Source organism: Athene noctua, chromosome 2, assembly GCF_965140245.1.
Source record: "Athene noctua chromosome 2, bAthNoc1.hap1.1, whole genome shotgun sequence".
Taxonomy (NCBI): domain Eukaryota; kingdom Metazoa; phylum Chordata; class Aves; order Strigiformes; family Strigidae; genus Athene; species Athene noctua.
Window position 1 is genome coordinate 142089274 of NC_134038.1, and position 14613 is coordinate 142103886.

The window sequence follows — 14613 nt, forward strand, 5'->3', positions numbered from 1 at the left end:
ACTTCACAGAAGCCATCTTCAAACCAGAAGAGGCACGTGACCACAGAACTGGACTAGTTCTCTTTAATAAGCTGCCAGTCCACAACATTTTAAAGGATTACTCCTGACAACCATTTCTGCTACACAGTAAATGTTTCTCAATATCCTGCACATTACAGCTCATCTGAATATGAAAGAATAGAAGAATTGCTTGGTGAAAATACTCAGATGATCCAAATCCTCTCAATCTTCTTCAACAATGCTGGTCAGATTGAGGCAAATTATTTCAACCAGCAACGAGTATGAAAAGACACAGACACACCAGCTAGGTACCTGAGGTTCTTGTATTACAACCCACCCAGTATCCTGCCTCTGTTTATATGGAGAAACTCATGCTTTGGGGATGGGGAGGGGAAACGCAGAATAAACACTCAGCAACAAAGAGGGGCTCCCACAGGCCACCTGGACACTTTGAGGCATAGGATCCATTCAGTGTAATCGCTCTGCATGAAGCATCACGAAGATCGGTATTTCAGCCTCCCTGCAACCTCTGATGGATAGCAACAAGCACCTGAAAAACTTCAGTCACGGACTAGGGCTGCCTTTACCTTGACAGTTACTAAACCTAAAGGAGAGAATGAAAAATCAGTTGAGGATCCCTGTCTCCAAAGAGGTGCTTATAAGCTTATGCCACAGCTCCATCCCCCAAATGGTTAGAAAGTTAGTCAAATTTCCAGCCCCAATGTATTTGGTATCTATTTGTAGAAATTTATTCATACTTACATTGTGCTTTAACTTTTATAATTTTTGTCCCTCCCTCATATTTCCTTGTGAAATCATTTTTAGGAATAGTTACCAAATCCCTTCCCGTATTTTGCTAGCACAAATGTGCTCAAGTCCTTCCCTGTCACTTATAAGACAGGATTTCTGCTCCTTCCATCTCTCCACTCACTTTCATTTTTATCACTCCTGTTTTCATTTCTCTACGTGAACACAGGTGACCATATGCTCAAAATGAGATTTTAACAAGGTCTATTAAAACAACATTGATGCTTCCCTGTCTTCACTGCAAATAACATGCCTACCTCACCTAAAATCATCATTCACAGCTGAATCACATTCACAGTTTACTGTCAGCTTCCTAGCAAAGAACCCATTTGTCTTTATTGTCATCCAACACAGCTAACAGGAGTTTCCAACTCATCCCCCATAACTTTCGCATTTTTCTACTACTCAGTAATAATCTCATCCCATTCTCCCGCACCCCTGAAAGAACTGGAAGTCTTTCCAGGCTCAGCAATGCCACCCACCTTCACATCATCTGCAGAGTCCATAAGTGCACATCTACACCTTACTGCAAAGTCACTAAAAAATACATCAAAATAGGACTGACCAACACATGAAACCTTAAAAAAAAAACCCATAGTAAATATTTGATCACTCAGAAACTAGAAGCAGAAAAAAAAATTCCTAGAAAGACTTGCAGCATCCAGAAAAACGGATGATGTGTCACACATGTTCCTGAACTTTAAATATTTGGGGGATTCATCCACCAGACAACAATCTTCCCTGATTATTTTGACAGAAAAGTAAAAACTACTTTAACAGTTTCTATAAATGAAAGCTAGGTCTGGGGATTTATTTTTTCTTTTTGCATTTAAGGTTAGAAATCCTCAGGATCTTTTTCTGTTCCCAAAATGATATATTTATTCTTTTTTGTAATGACAACTACTACCATTAAGTAAAAAAAGGTTATTCTTTCATCTATGCAGCAGCTTCTTTCTTTTGCCCACGCAATATAATTAGCTTAAGTCTAAAATGTTATTTAATATACAAATGTATATTGTATATTAACGTTCCTAACATGGACTCTAATGAAAGACATCTAGCAGTATACTTGTGCTTTAATATATTGTAGAGTGAGCAACTATGACAGCAGTGTTAGCAAGTGTATCAGATTTCTTGTTTCAGCAATGGCCCAGTAATTCTTACACATCATAAGTATACAATACAGCATTTCGTAAGGAAAAAAATTCCATTTTAGAGGTCATTAGGCAGTAGTGCCTGCAAACCTCAGTTATGCAAAGGGTCTGAAATCCACAGGCCTTTTCAGACAGTGATGGCTGCAGAGGAGGCCTTTGGGACTCAATATTTCACATCACGGAAGAGTTTTGCATTCTTTCCTAATTTAGGGTGAAAGCGCTAGAAAATACAAGCCTGCTCTTCCAGCAGCAGCCATGGGCACTCTCCACTGCTTTTCTAGCAAACATTTCCTCAGCCCTTTTGAGAAAACCAGTCTACCCTCACTGCCCCTGCGAGTAATGATCTCTGCAAACTGTGCCAACCTAAAAGCCATACAGTATGGAGATACCTGCTCACCTGGGATTGGACTGAAAACATACATTTTTTGTATTAGTTCACTACTAAGTGACTGCTTACCAGAAGCCTGATTTTCACCTTCCTACTGCTTGGCTAAAACTTCCATTAGTATCCTCGAGGATAAATACTTCCTCACATTTCATTAAGTATAGGCACAGTTATATTTATGTTCCTAAAGCACACATACGAAAAAGGATGTTTTCACTTGAATAAAAATGAGGTATCAGTAGAAAAAAGAAGTTTCACAACATCACAATCTTTTCCACAGTAATTAGGATGCAAGTGCTGCAGCAGTAGAAAATCTCAAGAAATAAAGTTCCTACTTTAATGCAGGAGTCTATTAAAAAAATTCCAGAGATGTATGAATAGTTAAAGTTTTCTCAAAGATACTGATGATGTGTGTATGACAAGTAATCACTGAATCACCAAATTCTGCTCAAAGTTATCCCACAAACTTCCTACTGGGACAGCTTGCTTTATAATCTTCCAAAGATTTTTAACATTAGTTACTACCCTCTTCCTTTCTTTTGCAGCAAAGTTAATGCTGTTCAGTCTTTCCATCCTCGTCTGAAAACATCTCCTTGCTTTTCAGTTACAAATCTAGTTGTCAGCAGGACATATTCACCTTCTTAATTTCCTACATTGAAGTTACCAATGAGTGCTGTAAGAAATGGTCATCACTGATGCATTCAAAGTAATCTAAACCCACTTCAATCCCCTTTTTCAGCAGGTATATTGTTTTGCTATAAGTGATGCTTGAGGTTACTGTACTACATATATTTATCCTGGCTTTCTACACCTGCATGTGATTTTTTTTTTAATTCAGTATTAAAACAAATTATTATCACTAATATTCATTTTTTAATAAATTAAAAAACAATGCTTCAAAACCACTGTAAAATTGTCACATATTTTTTGCTCTGCCAGTAGGTTCTAAGACAAAGGTTCTTTTTCCTTTCAATTAAAATTAAAATTATCAACTCGCTAGTTCTATACTTACAAGAAATACCTTGAGTGAGAGAAAAAGTAACATCCAATGCAGAACACTAATCACTACAATTAAGATTTAGCTATGGGCTCTTATAGCTACACATGCTGGAAAAACTAATTCTGTCCAACTTAGATTGTGAATTAATCTTACACATGCGCTATGATCTTAATAATCTCTAAAATTGTTCTTGTGTTCAGCCACACGATGATAAAAATAGAACTGAAACCCAGATCTAACAACAGATTTATTTTTTTTTGTCTATACCTCATTTTAATTTTGAGAAACATGAAAAATGGAAGCTGTGATGAGTTGCAGAACAACAGCAAAGCCTACAGTCAATTCCTAAACTTGTCTTGTGAATGACAGCAAAGGCCCCACTGGTTAGGAATCAAGCAGTTTGCATCTGCAAACTAAGTTCAAAAATTTAACCCACGTTTTGTACATCCCAAGCAAACACCCAACTTGCAAGCCACAGAAGAAGCCTCTTGCCGCCACCACCTCCTCCTCCTCCCCATTACTGTCCTTCAATTTGTATTTTAGGAGCAGAGGAGCCCTGGAGAGCATCTGGAGGAACAGGGCAGAAACCCACTCCACCACAGCAAATAACCTGCCCCTGAACGCTTCTTCCCAATGCAAGTTTTATTGAAACTGGTACCATCCTTTGCCATGAAAAACAAAAAGTCACAACAAATTGTACTCAGCAAGAGGAAAAAAAACAGTATTTCCATTTTTAAGCACCTACATGATCCATGAAAATGAGCATATCTTGAATAAAATACAGGAATTTTTATAGCTCTTTTAAAGATCTGCCAAGTTTTCAACTCATCATCTCTGAACCTAAGCTTTGTTAAAATACTCTCTACAGTTCGGGTTGCTTTCTCACTTTACTAGCTTCTGTTCAAAATACATGAAAAATACAAGTTCAGAATTAGCAAAGAAGAACAACAAGCTAAAAGCATATCAAGAAGCTAACGACTTATTTTCTTGATAATAGTGGCTCAGGCCCCAGGATTCCTTTTCAGCAGGAAAAGGGCACAAAGAAGAGAAGGAAAAAAACCCTGCCTTCTATCTGATTTTCTGTTTGGGGCTTTTTTGGGAACAAATAGAGCTAATTTTCTGATGTATGCCCCCCTCCTTTCGTGGAACTCCGTAACAATTTATCTCCAAGGAATAATAATGAAAATTACACTGAAACGTAGCAGAACCACATGGCTAATGGAAGCTTGAATAGATTACCAGACTAAGTAATTTAAGGGATGTTTATCAACTGACTATATATTGGCTAAACAGTTTATTTCAACTATATCAATATTACAGAAAGCATTGTCAATGACTACCTACAAGGATGATTTGAAAAGACTTCCTACACAATTCTTCTAAGTATACATAGTATTGAACTGCTGAGCATACAGCATTAGACTGAACACTCAAATATCATCTAACACACTTGTAACTGCAATACACTACCACCTGAAACTAAAACAAGGTGATTTTGATATTTATAATGGCACCCAAAATAAACATGCTGTAGAGGCTGATTACACTACTGTCAGCTTGGTTTTAAGCTGTTAGTGAGAACAAGCTTGCTTGCATTAACACATTTTAAAAATTTATTGTCCAGAACTAGTGACCTAATTTTGTAAGCTTTATGATAATTTTTTTTTTTTTAAAAACATATCGTAAGCTACTGCTAAAGTTCCTGTCACAAAATTATGGAATATGATTCTTACTGGTGAGTGAAGCAGTGACACAAGGTAATTGCAATGGATTAATAGGTTTTCTCTCTTGATTTTGGTTAAGCCCTTTCATCCTGGTTCTTCTTTCCATGGGTAATACTTAGCTACCTCACAGGGATGCTAGAAGGCTTTTACAAATAATTACAGGACTTCACATTTGTTGTGCAGTAATGAGATGCACTTATTTCCTTAAACCCTCACTCCTGCGATCCTGACCTTTCCATTTTCAAAATAATAAGCACTTCATGCTCAGCTCAGTTCACTTGCTAGCATGTGGTCACTTAATTCTTGCATCCTTCCCAGTTTAAAAAACATCAGAGTGTTTAGTCCCCAATTCAGCTCTAAACAAACCCTGAGAGAGCTTGTAAATTATGACCGAGTCCCTTTCCTAGCATAGTTAAAGCAATGAAGCAGAAGAGCAATAACAAGGCAGAAAAAAACATCAGCCAGGGAAGCATAACCAAAGCAGAGGATTAAAAACACCAAACCTGACAAACTGGGTGTACAGGCAAACAAAGAAAGGAGAATAGTATGCTAGGATTATCCTTTATAGGTTCCCAGAATAGAGCTGTGCTCCTGACATATCCCCATTTTTCCCACTCTGGCTTACCACTATATGGGGGTTTTTGTGAGATTACACTCACTAAGAGGGAAATTCTATACCAAGAGATACCTACTTGGTCCTTTTTGAAGAGTATTACCATATAGGTAACTATGTAAGCATATATTCAGTAAATGCTGCAATAATTGTTCTTTGTGGGGAAGGATCGTTTAAGTAATTAATGTTTACCAAACAATTTAAAAGATTCTCAAAGATTTATTTTGAAAATACAAAGAACAATTACAGTAAAACAGTCCTATCCATTGCTGGATGTCACAACTGACCAGTTTTTTTCCCCGTATACTTACCAATTCAACTGGCGCTATCAGGATATTAGACTTGCAGATGATAACTAAACCTCTGCTTATAGAAAGGTTGGCGAAAAAATAATCCTAGATTTATTCTTTATGATTGATTTTCTTTAAATTAAACAGTAGAGCGACCCAAGTAAATCTCAATTAAGGTTTTCAATTTCAAAAAGGCGAATCTCAAAAACTAGGGGAACTCATTAGTGAGATGAACAGCAATGAAAAGTTGGAGGATGTGAACATAGGGGAGGTCTGGAACATGTTTAAACTACAATATGAGTATCTGCAGAATTTGTAACCCAAGGAAGTGACAAGAGAATTCATAAGAAGGTTTCCAGACCCAGCGAGATGAATTACCTAATAAAGAAGTTAAGGTAGAATAAGCAGAGAGCTTTCAAAGGACAGGAAAAAAAGCTCAGCAGAGGAAACTACAGTCTCGGATCAAGAAACACCAGCATCAAGTGAAATGTGCCAGAAGCCAAGCCCAGTTAGAGAGGCCAAAGATACCACAACTAAACGGAAGCAGAACACAAATCAGGAGGACTAATTTGGACTCATACCAAGAACCCTGGAAGACCTGTCACGATGAACTGCAAATCCAACTCCTAGAATTAAAAAGCAAACTATTGCACCAGGTTTCGCACCGTCTCTCTGGGAGACAAGAGAACATACTGCCTACATGAAAAAAAAGGGGAAAGATAATTTAACCAGTTAAGACAATTGCTAGTCTAGCCTCAAGAATTTGCTAAACTTCAGGAAGCTTGAAGAAAACAAAATAATACACAGATAAGTATGATATGGATTCAGCAAAGTTAGAACAGACTGGTAGGTCTTAATCACAGCTCACGGAGAAAGCACATGCAGCACGTCAAGTAACACACCGCCACAATAACATGATTTCAGTAAAACATTATTAGGTGATCTTGTTTTTATTAGGGTGTTCACAACACTAGTTTTGGGCTCAACTCTGCTGCCCTACATAACACACATGCACTTTCCTCTGCGCTGTCCCTGGGCCCGCAGGTCGCCGGCTACCTCAACCAGGGGCTGCCACCAGCTGCGCTTAACCCTCTCTAAGGAAACAAAGCTGGTTTGTGTGTGTGTGCGTACACGTGGGCAAGAGGGTGGGAGGAAGAAAGCAAACAGAATCAGAGAGAACCGGTAGAGGAGCAAGGCAAGTGTTGTGCTGGTGTTGGGGAGCAATCTGAGGAACAGTAGGCTGATGGAAGATCTTGCTTCTTATCCCACCTACATCACTCTATAGGATTTATCCCAATGATTTAATACTGGGTGATACCATGATGCTGTCTTTCAGTACAAGAAAAGGTTCAGATGTACCACACAGTTCTACAAAACACTTTTAGGCAAGGTATTTCTGGTCACTGGATAAAGCACAGGTAAAACTTCTTCTGAAATACCACGGCTGCTAACGTTCAAGCAAAATGCCTCCATGTGAAGACAAGAGACTACAGAGTTGCCAAGAAGGACTAGAGAAACACTCTCAAGAACTTAAGGGGAAACTACAGCAACCAACATTTATTGTCTAGCAAGTTAAAGACTGAATGGACCCAACATAAGCATGCATAGGAATGTTAGATACGAATCCAACCTTCCTTTAAAGTTAATCCAATGCCACTCAACTCACAGAAAACAAGCATGAAAAACAGATTAATATTGCAAGGTATGCACAGAAGCTTCAAGGACAGTGAATAAAACCATGGTAAAACACCAAGTTAGACAGACTTGACAGTCGTATGCTTACTGTCTTTTGCTAGTTTGCCATGGAGTAAAACCCTGGCCAACCCATTTGGTATAAAAGTGGACCACTGAAGCCAGATGTGAAGCTGTGGGATCTCACTTGAAGTTGGGGGATGGAATCATAGTATGGGATTTTAAAGACAGGCTTCATCAATTTTGATTCTTAATTCTTTGAAAGGCTGTGGCTCCAGCTTTTCAGCTTTTACAACACAGATTCTTAGGCCACTTCATTTCAGCCAGTATGGTATCTGTGTTTCCCACTACCACCACTCATAACTCCCCGAGGTATTTAATCACAGCTGTATATACTCATTCCGTGCTACATTCTCGCTCTCATACCAGGGGAATGCCAGCATTCAAGCACTGGAAAGCCCCTTGTCTAGTGTAACTAACTTGAGGTTAAGTTAGATTCCTAAAATAACCCTTCATTCTGAGACCTATTTTTCCTTAGATTAAAAAAAAAAAAAAAAGAAATTAAATACACCAATATGACCACTAGTATTGTGAAAAAAAGGGTTATTGCCAGTAACTTGTTATTCAATACCAGAAGCTAAAATGGCTTGGATTCATTAAAAATAAAACATAAAAGCAGATGTCCAAAAAGATCTCCCCTTGTAAAGCAGAGAGCAGCTATGCCTTGACAATGTTGGTTATTCTCCTACTAAATAAAAAAAAAGCCCAACCACGTAATTTTTTTATATATATAGGAATTAAGATAGAAGCCGTATAAAAGCATACCATAGCTTCCAAATGTTGGCTGAATACATTAAAGAACGCTTTGTCAGGTATGGTTAAATTTTTATTATTTCGCACCCAGCAAGCACTTTAGCACCCCAGCCGCCCCTCCCGAGACCCCAAGTGGACTCCAGCCCCGCCGCCTGTCCCGCCACAAGCAGCCGCTGCTTCAGCCGGCTCTCCGGGTCCGAGCTGGCGGCGCTCCGGAGCCAAGCACGCTCGGTCGGCGCGGAGAAGGAATGCCTGCCATTAATTACCTGACCGAGGTGGAAGTATCTCAGAAGAGCTCTAGAAGTCCATCTACGTAAATTCCCCTTTTCCAGCAATACGCAGGCTGCGAGCAGGAGTTTGCTCCGCCAAGAGTTCAGATAAACCAGAGAGGAGAGAGATGCATTCTCTACTCAGACATACAGATGCTGACCCGTGGTCACCCTGCCTCTCCTTATATCGTAACAAAAGCGTGTTGAAACAGCGTCGCGGACTTGGAAAAGGCAATATCCAGCCCAGCCTCTGAAAACAACTGTAAAATCACAGACCCCCGCCAGCCACACGATGGCACGTCGCGGTACCGCCGCGCCCCGCTGCCCGGCATGTGCCGAGCGGGGCCGGGCTGGGCGGACATACACACACACACCCCCCCAGCCCCGCTCGGAGCACGCTCCTGCCCCGGCTCTGCCCCACCGCGGCGAGGGCTGGACGTGGGGAACCGCGCAGCGATTCTCAGCGGTGCCGCCTCCGGTGCCCCGGCCGCAGAAAGCCGCGGCGGAGCCCCGGGGGTCCCCTCACCGTCTGACAGGACGGCGCCGGCCGCCGGCCCCGCCGCCTCCCCGGGCCTAACGCCCAGCGCCGCACCGGCCCCTCGGCAACGGAAGGAGCGAGGCGGCCGGGACCGCCGCTCCCTCCGGAGGAACGGTTCACCGGCGCCACGCAAACCGAAATCGGCTGGGGGAGAGGGCGGGAGGGGGTGCCTCCCCCCGCGAAAGCCTCGAGCAGCCCCTCCGCAGCCGGGCACGCCGGCTAGCCCGGGCCCCGCTCCGAACTTCGGGAGCCAAGGGGATCAAGGCGCCTCAGAGCCCCGGAGCCGCTTTCCCGGCTCTGCCGCGCCGACCCTGCCCAGTAGCCACCCCCCGGCCGCCCCCTCGCCAAGTTTGCCCGCCGGGCCGGGCGGGTGCGCGGCGGTACCTGGGACAAGCGGCGGGCGAAGCGCAGCCCGGCGGTGCTGAAGGATGCCCGGCGGGCGGAGACGGCCGGCCCCACTGACAGTGCTTCCTCCTCCTCCTCCTCCTCCTCCGGCTGCCGCCCGTGCCCGCCCGCCGCGCGCCGGGGCCGCTCCCCCCTCGGCTCCGCGACAGGGAGGTGCCGGGGTAGCGCCGCGCCGCCGCACGGCCCCGCTGCCCGGCAGAAAGTTTGTGCCGCGCAGCCCCGGGGCGGTGGCACGGTGCGGGGAGGCGCCTCCGCGGGGCCGGGCCGGGCAGCTCCGCTCCGCACCGCGCCGAGCCGAGCGCGGCCGGGCTGGGGCCGCGGCCACTTCCTCTTCCTCCGAGCTGCGGGGCCGAGCCCCGCGCCCAGCGGCAGCCGCGGCCAGGCAGGGAGAGGGGCAGCGACGCTTCCCGCCAACGCCACCGACACGGCCCTGAAAGGGGGAGCGCTCCGCCCGCCGGCCAGGGCTGGAAGTCCCTCACGCACTGCCCGCCTCGGCCCCCGGCCCTACCCCCTGCTGCAGCTTTGCTCCCTCCTCTCCGCCCCAGGGCCGGGAGGACTCTGCCTCGGTGCTTTCAGCCCCACACCGTCGAGCCACACCTGAGGTCTCCACAGTGCCACCGGCCGCCTCCTGCTCAGAGCCTGAGCCTCTCCTTTCAGCGTGCCTGTTATCCTCCCTCAGGTGGAGGCAAACCTCCGGCTCAGACAAGTTCAGCTCCCTCAGCCTCTCCTTGCAGGCGCTGTGCTCCAGCCCCGGCCTTGGTGGCCCTCCACTCAACTGTCAACAACTTTCTTGTCCCAGGACTGTGAGGGGAAGGATGACACACCTGGATGGAGCACAGCGGTCGAGAAGAGCTCTAAAGAGCACCGAATAGAATAATCGCTTTTTCCAAGCTGCTGCCATGCTGTTGTTACCTTTGTTGGCTGTGGTCACGTGCCCACAGCCTTTGAAACAGAGCTGCTACCCAGACAGCAGTTCCCAAGCCAGGTCTGTGCAAGGTGCTCTCCCTCCCCTAAGTAGAGCATTTGTCTTGGTTAAATTTCAAAAAGTTCACGCTGTCTTGTTCCTGAGCCTGCCTAGGTGCTTCTGGACAGCAGCCCAGCCCTGATGCATGTCAGCTGCACCCCAGTACGGGGTCACGCACGGACATGGCAACAGCGGGTCCTGCCCTCTCCTCCCAGTCCTTGCAAAAGATGTTAAAATAGGCCTCCAGGCAAAGTGCGACCCATTAAGCTGCAGCTGTCTGAGCTCAACCACACGTTGAGCTTTTTTACCCATCTAGCTGTCCACCCACCTAGACTACAGAATCCAAGCACATACAAAAATAGCATGGGAGCCAGTGCCAAGCACCTTACTGAAGTTGCCATGGCATCCATTACCATCGCCCCATGCCTACCAAATCAGCCACTCTATCATAGAAGGCATCTGGTGAGGTATGATGGCACCCTTTCTAGACACATAAGCAAGTCTGTGCCAAGGGGACTCAGTGATTTCTCCCAGGGACCAATTTCCTCATGGTTCCTCAAATTGTCCTTCTGGGCTTTCCTGAATATGGGTGCATGTCTGGCTTCAGTTGTTGTGGACCCTCCTCACCCCACTCTTAAGGCTTTCTGCTCCCAAAGCATCAACCAGTTCTTTCCAGCACCCTCAGACACAGTTCAGCTGGTGTAAGATTTGTACAGGTTAAGTTCCCCAAAACAATCCCTGTCGTGATCCTCACCCATTGCTGGTAGTTTTTTACTTGCTTGAACCTTGCCTCCAAGCACACAGTCAGGAAAACCGACGCAAAGGCAGCTCCGAGTACATCGGCATTACCTGTGCTCACGTTCAACAACGGGCTTATGTGCTCCTTGTTCAGCCTCTTAGTGTTAACATAGATTCTGAGAGTAACAGGAGATTCCACAAGCCCTTGTGTGCATCAACACCATCCTCATATGCCTTGGTAGCATGTCTAGTAACTTCTTCGCCATAAACTGCTCTTGCTTCTACAACGAGTTTTCCAAGGAAGTTGTCAGGTGTTCCACTTAGCCTATAGCATCCCAACTCATCAACTTTTCCTATTTGGATGTGCCGCTCTCGCATAGGCAAGACGTTCCCCTTAAAAACGTGGCAGGTTCATTCACCCTTCAGTTACCTTCCATGGCACCCCACTTACCAGTTGCCTAAATAAGCTGAAGTTTGCTCTATGAAGTCCAAGGACTTGCCTTCCTCACTCTCTTCAGGATTTTGTGCTTCACTGTATGATCATGACTACAGCAAGAGTTGCTATTATCACATTCCTGAACACCTCTTCCTTGGTAATAGACATCCATTTGTGCAACACCCCTGTTTGGCCCATTCAGTGTATCTACCAAGAAAGCTTCATGGAATCTGCTGGATTGCTTGCATCCCACCATGTTCCCCTTCAAGTTGGCAAGGAGATTAATTCCTCTCAAAGAATGAGGATCTGTGATGCCACTTAGTTGCTAATTTAATGAACTTTCATCATGAGTAGCTGGTCTGTAATGCACCAACACATCATCCTCAGCTGCTACGGATCAAAGGAGAGGCTTTCTCAACCAGTTATTGTTGTTATCCAAGAGTTTTATATGTTCCACCTGCTCTTTTTACAGGAGCAACCCTTCACCCTCATCTTCCCCATCTCTCCAGAAAAACATATACCCATCCCAAATGTCATATTTGTGGACCAAGTCTAGAACTTTGCTTACCACCTTCATTGTAATTCCCCTTATTAGGCCAGAAACCTATTCAACAGCTCCTGGAACACCCTTGATTAATACTCAAAACTGCTTGAGACCCTTCTGTCCAGCAGACCCAACTACATTTGCTACACTCTGTCCACTTAATTTCTCTCCCTACTGTGTAGGCACATAAAATAAATTATGTAAAAATATATAAGCAAACACTATGTTAGCACCCCAATTCCTTCCTAAGTGCAGAAGACTTCTGTATTTAAGGCTGCTAGTGTGACAGATTAAATCTATTTGGAAGCACTTTCTCCATTTTTCCCTCAAGTGCCATCAGGGAATGAGAAAATTTCCTGAGTGGTCTCTGTCTGCATTCAAGTTCTCTTAAAGCACAACAATCAGCATTAGCTAGTTGTCCATAGCCAAAGGCATAACATCAAAACACTGGAAGTGGGGAAATCAAGTTACTTCTTTACCGGTGCTGAACTATGAAGCTAACACCAGCAGTGCCTTTTGTGTGGTGACTTTAGCCATCTCCTCCTTCTATTTCCTTTTGTGTGTTTTGTTTTTTTCCTCTCCATTTCTTTTAATTGTTTAGTTTTTCCTCTTTCCTTGTCCTTCATCATTTTTCCTCCGCTCATTAGTTTCTCTGGCTTTCTGACTGCGTGAGAAAGCAGCATGCAGTCACAACAGGGTGCCATGTAACTGAGCTGTTTTTTCTGATACTACTGTTAAAGCATATGGGGAAGGATTGGCTAAATGTGTAGGAAGAAGTGAAGTGCAGCTTTCCATGTATTATAAACACTTCAAGTCATAGATGGCTCCAGAAGGAAGATTCTAGGCCCCAGACCTTGCAGACATTGTAGGATTTGCAGATCACACCTCAGGTTGAACTGAAAGGATGTCTGACAACATTAAAGACTTCTGATGGTGCAAAGTCTTCTCAGATACAGAAAAGATCATCAACACTAAGAAAACAGCATTCCTGGATGACCATTGATTGATATGAAGCAGTCCTGTGCAGATGAAAACTGTTCCAAATTAATGTTTACAGGGGGTCAACAGAGCACAGACCCAGGCACTACAAACCATCTTTCTACTACCCACTTCACATTCAGTAAGCTTGTCTGCAAGCTCAGAGCTATCAGATACAGGGTGTTTTGATGCACCATTTTCAACCTGGAATTCCTCCAGTGTTAAGGATACAACACACTAAGAACATTTCTGCACTTTTTAGAGACAAATTTCAATTAAAATTTTGTCCTGCAGGATTTTTGACATGAAGGTGTTTTTCTCTGACTACAGAAGTCTATTACAGAAGCACCAAATTAATTACCAGGATAGGATACACCTAAATAGGTGATAGTAGAGGTGTCTACATTGAAATTCAAGAAAAATAACATGGCTCAAGAGGCTAGTATCAAGGCACATAAGCTGAAACATACCATACAATCTAAACTGATGCTGTACATCTAAACTATTGTTTCTAGACTATCACTGTGAGAATTTCATAATTCCACTCTGGCTTGTTAGTGTTCATATATTCTTAAAAAAAGCCATATGCACTGCTCTTATTTTGAGATTATTTACCTCTCAGAACCATTCTGGTACAGATTTGTTATGACCTAGAACTTATTCTGACTGTAATTTCATGTGGTACTCAGAGGAAGCAACATTATTCCTATGAGAAATTTGATGAAAAAACCTCAACAATCATCCTAAACATTTTGGAGTTTTTTCTCATATATACACACACAGAACAATAAACTACTGCAAAGTGCAAGTGACTTGGTAATTAAATAGTAAAATACAGCTCTAACAACCATTTAACTATGAACAACTGAAGGACCTTACTGCTTTAATCAACACCAAGATGATGCCCCTTAGACACTCCATGAGGGAATATTCATTTAGCTTCAGAGTTAAAAAGTGCTTTGATACATTTGTTTCTAGCCATCATCATCTCTTGCAGATCCTACACTGCTAAATGTGTGAGCTCTACAACCTTCTGTATCACGAGCAGGAGTGATCACGTTTTCCATTTGCACTTTGTAGTGTGGGGTGCAGCTGGGTAAGGCAAGTTCAATGTAGGTGTAAATTGCTACTGGTAGGGCACTGAAGAATTCTGCTTTGCCAAATAGCTGTACTGATTTTGGCATAGGCAGAGAAAATTACACATTGTGAAAAGCAGTGAGAAATCACATGCGCAGCATTTCTGTCTCATGCAAGGTGTTTCTA

General features: G+C 43.8%; 1 protein-coding gene across 1 annotated transcript in view; it reads right to left on the reverse strand.

Annotated features, from left to right (window-relative positions):
- The window catches only part of RFTN1 (raftlin, lipid raft linker 1), a 101805-nt gene extending 92031 nt beyond the window's left edge, over positions 1-9774 (reverse strand). Inside the window, exon 1 of the mRNA XM_074898087.1 lies at positions 9670-9774. The gene's annotated coding sequence lies outside the window, so the exon portion shown is untranslated. The remainder of the gene's footprint in view (positions 1-9669) is intronic.
- Positions 9775-14613: the final 4839 nt, after the last annotated feature.